The 5304-nt window shown below is 55.8% G+C and overlaps 1 protein-coding gene across 4 annotated transcripts in view; it reads right to left on the bottom strand.

Annotated features, from left to right (window-relative positions):
• Window positions 1-4271, bottom strand: part of Plxnb2 (plexin B2) — a 25956-nt gene extending 21685 nt beyond the window's left edge. For 2 of the 4 annotated variants that reach the window (XM_028753672.1, XM_028753671.1), the window contains exon 1: window positions 4148-4223. The gene's annotated coding sequence lies outside the window, so the exon portion shown is untranslated. Of the gene's footprint in view, window positions 1-2612; window positions 2679-4147 lie in introns of those variants that run through there. The other 2 variants (XM_028753668.1, XM_028753670.1) reach the window with 2 other exon arrangements.
• Between the last annotated feature and the right edge of the window lie 1033 nt (window positions 4272-5304).

Below are 5304 nucleotides of genomic sequence, written 5' to 3'. Positions count from 1 at the left end.
AAAAAAAAAAAAAAGCTTTAAAAAAAAAAAAGAAAAAAAAAAGTTTCTAGTGCATCCCCCAGACCTTTGGCATGAATCCATCAATTAATTCTACAGGTGGACCGATGCAGTACCACACAGGTGGTATGCTGGTTCAGAGGCCACAGATAAGAGCAGCCCTGTGGAAAGAGTGCTCTGTGCACACAGCAGACCCTCTTACAGTCCCTGATGAGCTCCCAAGAGCTGTCTTGATACAGGTAACCACCTGAAAGACCAACATCAAAGCCGTTTCCCTTCCTTTTCACCAAGGACTCCCCCTCAGGGGAAGTACTGACCAGCTGTGCCAAAAGAACACACACAAACACACACACACACCTCCGACTGCCTGATCCCCGTGTCCAGACAGAACATACCCCAGATCAGGCTGCTGGGCTAACCGCAGAGCTGGAGTCAGAACTAAGGCTATGCCCCTGGGGCCTACACCTTACCCCTTTCCTGTCCTTAAGTTCTGGAGCCAGAACCCAGCTGGCACCAGAATGGGGAACTGCTGGGTTTCTCAAGTCCATGGACCTGAGAGATGAAGAAGAAAGAGGGTATGGGCACCAAGCCCAGCCCTGCCCCCAAGCACAGTGTCCCAATCCAGGTTGAGCCCCTTCTGTGTGCAGTCCACTGGGACCCAAAGCAGCTCAGGTGTGAACTCAGCCAGTCCTTGGGGACGCCCCAGGGAAGGCTGCCAGCCACGAGGAAGGCAACAAGCCAGGCTGGGGGGATGGGACACTGGGCTGCAGAGGCGGGACCAGAGAATGACAAAAGGCAGGAAATAGTGCTACCAGCTCCAAGTCTGGACCAGCTCAGGCTCTTCCCTAAGACAAGATTGTCACAGTGTTCAGACCTGCTCCAAGGGGAGTTCATCACACTCGACCACCTGAACTCTGTCTAGGAGTTAAGCCCAATTACTGTCACAGGCTCATGAATTTCAGAGGAAGGAAGGCCCCTCTTGGTTGGGGTATAGGATAGCAGGGGCCCCTCCTATCCTTTTAGATGCTCTAATAGGATAGAAGGGTCAGTGGGGTGTTCCAGAGGCAGCACCTGTCGTCAGAGCTCAGAACAGGGCAGAGTCCTTGCTATGTCAACAGAGGGGAGCATGAGTCTCACTCAGCTGGGGGGTAGGGAGCAGAAGCTTGTGTCAGGGGATGTGAAACCATGGAGAGGAAGAAAGAGGAGTCACATGAGGTCTGGGAAGAGGAGAGCAGGGGCAATAGCTCTTACTACCTTATTCCGACTTCCCCCTCCCCAACACACACACACACACACTTACTTCAGCCTTTCCCAGTCTATAATTAGTCAGAACCCAGCCCCACCCCACCCACAACCCCACCCTAAACACAAACAGCCATTAGTGTGTGTGTGTGTGTGTGTGTGTGTGTGTGTGTGTGTGTGTGTGTGTAGGGGGGGTTATCCAACTCCTACCCCCTATCTAATCATCCAATGGCTTGGCACAGAAGGGTGGTGAAGCTAGTAGGGACAGCCTCAGTCCTATCTACAAGCTAGCCAGAGCCTGGACTACCCTGGTTGGAGCTGCAATTAACTTACCTCCTTGTCCTCAACCAAGCCAGACCTTTTACAAGAGGCCTTCAATAGGGACAAACCCCTTACTCCTTGAATATCAAGAGCAAGGCCGGACAGGAAGCAACAAGGATAGGAGGGGATGTAAGGAGTGTCTGATTGCGGGCTGACAGTCATCGGTGACAGAGAGATATGCAGGTAGTCCTGCCTAGCCTACAAGCATGGAATAGTGTTAGAAGATCCTTCTACCAGTGACCCTTAGGCAAGGGCCCAACATCCCTGAGGAACCATTAGCACTAACCATCAGGAGAGGTACCAGGCAGAAGACATGACATGGGGATGTTCTAGAATAGCTACAGATCTGGTAGGGGGCATATGTGCCATATGGACACCACTGTAGGCTGCCAGCCCAGCCCAGCTCAATCCCTTCCAATCCAATCTCTTCTGCTCCACTAGCAGGGGCCAGGGCCAAGTCCCTAGGCTTCCTGCTCTTGGGCATCAGCTGCTGGCTCTCCCTCCCAATGTGGTCTCCCTGCAGGCTCCCGGGTAGCCATAAGCCCCAGGAGCCAACCCAGGAAAATCCCAGTGGCTTCTTGTAGGGCCTCATATCTGTCCACCTGTGGGATGTCCTGACCAGTATCGCATCCCAATGAGGAGGGGGCAGCCCTTTCTTTCAGGGAGAAGGCAAGAAAGTAGCTTGCAGATCAGCTCCAGTAAGACCCCAGGGATGTGCTTCCTTAGGAGTCTCTGCCAGGAGTGTGAGCCATCCAAGGTATCCTTAAATATAGTATGAATGGCTTTGGGAAGTGAACCAAATTCCAGATAGGTCTAAAGTACTTCCTCCCCCATGAGCTTTCTCAGAGAAGCCTGGGCATATTCCAGGTTGGGCAGGGCCTACAAAGGAGCCGGCCTAGAGGACCTTCTCCAACCCAAGGTGACACATGCCCTCCTACACCGCCCCTGACTGGTCTGAGCAGCCAAGGGAGGGAGGTGGTGGAGCTGCCTGGACTTGCCAGCCCCGCCCTCCTGGAGTTCTCAACCCCGCCCTCCTGGGGTTCTCAACTCACAGTCCGGAAGTGGGTCCCTCTCCCAGGGCTGCTTCAACCTCCCCTTCTGCTTCAGCCTCCTGTTTGGGTAGCTCGACTCGCTGGACTCGGCTGGATAATCCAAAATAATTCCTCCTTGGCAGGCAGCCCGTGGGGGAGGGGGAAACTCACATTCCAAACTCTTGTTTTTCTAAGTAACTTCCCTCAGTTCCTAGGGGTAGAAACCTCTGGCCAGTCCTCAGGCCTCCCCATTTCCATGAGAGGGTGTGAGAGACTAGGTGGCCGAGGCTCTGTAGTCTAACTGGTTATTAGTCTTCTCAAGCAATTTCCATACAACACAAGGTTTGGCACATTCCACAAAACACCTCATGCGTTGGCCCTACCTTCCTAGGAACTTCACCTCCTGACCAAAGAGCAAGGACTCATGCCATTGGCAGTCCAACTTTCTGATGACATTCCCTATGTACTAAGATAGCATCCGGGTGTGGGACCGAGCTGACATGACAGCTCCCACCCTCAAGTTGTCTGTGAGCAGTCTGAGAAGTTCAACTTTAAAACCATCGATACAGACTGAAGAGAGACGTTAGAGGGGGCACTCCCCAAGGCAAATGAGGGCCCTGAGGGCCTCCGATCCTCAGAATATGACACTGGCTTTGGGACCTGGCTTCGGCTACAGTTCTGACCACCACCACTATGGTGGCCACAATCCGACCTCCCTTCCTGCCTTCTCCAAGGAACTAGAAAAAGGAATTAAGTGACGTGGCCAGAAACTCTAGGATTCTTAGGCTCAGAAGCTCCCAGATAGGGAGAAAGGACCCCCCCCCACACACACACACACACAAACCTGCCACACAGCCAGACCAGAGGAAGCAGTAAGCGCGAGAGCTCCCCGAAGAAGGTATGTGGAAATGAAGGGCTAGACTGTGAAAAAGCACCCACAAGTTCTAAGCCCTCTGTATCCTAAGTGTCTCTCCAAACACCACAACAACGAACTACACTAGAAACTTGCCGGGAGGCGTGGGGCCTCACCAGGTACTACTGGGTGTTGGTTCTCTCTATCCCTTGTTCCCTGTCCCAGAAGGTGTGGGGACTGCTTTGGTTGGGCACCCCTGTAAAAAGCCCCAGCAGAGCCAGGCGTCTGAGCAAGCTTAGCTTGGGAACTGGGGCCTGGATGTCCAGCACGACAGAGAGGACTCGCTCTGGTCCACCGATTCGGCAGTGAAGAGGTAGGGACGCCGGCCGTGAGGGAGGGTTTGAAACTACACCGGGTCGGGTGCAGCTCCATTGGGTCGCGGGAACCCTGCCTGCCAGGCCAGTCTCCCAACATCCCGGCGCAGAAGCCCTCGTCGCCAACCGGTGAGGCAAGAGCAGCCAGGCCCAGCCGATAGGAAAGACAGACAGACACGGGGCAAAGACGGAGGCCCGCGTCGCCCTAAGCGCAGCGGCACTGCCCTAAGACCCCCGCGTCCGGGGGCGCAGGCCGAGACCAAGTGGCGTAGGTGGCGAAGCCTGGGCCTGCGCGACGCCCCCACAGTTCCCGTCCCCGAGTGCCATACCTGCTCCTCCGCAGCCGTCGCTCGATGGCGCCGGGGCCGCGCTCTGCGTTGCGCTCCGGCCCGCGCGGCTGCCATGGAGACGGGCCTTTGTGTGGCCGAGGAGGGGCCGGAGCGCGCGGGAGCCGCCGGCCCCGCCCCCGCCAGGGGAGAAGGAGGGCGGGGAGGACTGGGGCGGGCGAGAGGGAGGGACGAGACTAAGGGGTAGAGGGTGGGAAGGAGGGGCGGCTGGCGTCCCTAGCGTACCCCGCGTTTCCCCCGGCTCAGAGCCACTTAAGCACACCGCTTTGCTTGGAGATTCGCGCCCTATAGCAATCCGCGCTCCCTGCCTGCTGCAGTCCCGTCTCCCATCCTCCCCCACACCTCCCACTGCCCCGTCATCAGAGGAGTTCGCTCAGGCTGGGCACCACCCCGGGAGTGCCCCAGGCCGAACTGAATGGCGCACGCGGCCCGGCACCAGTGGGTGGCTTCGGCTGGGCCAGATCGAGGCCTCAAGTGTCCTCTTTGAGATAGGCGGGGCGCAAGGAACTGCACCACTAGATTGGCAACAGGAGGACCTCGCGCTCATCCCGCTCCCGAGGGTGAGGGCTGCTGAACCTTGATTCTTTCTTCCGAATCCTAGCCGCTCTGGAACTCTGCCTCACTGCCCTCCTTCCCAGTCCCCTGGCCTAACATATGTAGGCCTTACCGACCCCCAAGTCTTCAGTATCTATAGGGTAGAACAGTACCCTAGGGTTCCTACTCCTGGCCTCCAAATTGTTTATACTGTGGTCCCTTGCGTTTGTAACATGGTGATGATCTCACTGTCTCAGGACAAAATTGGGACTAGTCCCCAACCATCTCACATCCACCCTGGGATATCTCTCCTCCACCCAGGTTTGCCCTCCTTGAATATTGTCTACTTCCTCCTATTTCCTCAAACATCTCCTCCTCATCGTTGGGGATCTGCCCCAATTCTTATGCCTTCCCCAACTTGAAGACTTCACAAATCTGAGGACTTAACTGTTTCTTTAAGGAAATTGAACTTGCCCCAGTCTCGAAGCATCCAGGCTTGGCTGAATCACCTTCTCCCCTCCACCAGCAACCCCCTCCCACCCCCCCACATATACACACACATACAAAGGACTCCAAAATATCCAGTGATTTCAACACTACCCCCC

This window comes from Grammomys surdaster, unplaced genomic scaffold (genome assembly GCF_004785775.1).
Source record: "Grammomys surdaster isolate TR1022 unplaced genomic scaffold, NIH_TR_1.0 125953, whole genome shotgun sequence".
NCBI classification, from domain to species: Eukaryota; Metazoa; Chordata; class Mammalia; order Rodentia; family Muridae; genus Grammomys; species Grammomys surdaster.
Note: the sequence above shows the minus strand (reverse complement) of the source record. Positions and strands in the feature narration are given on the sequence as shown.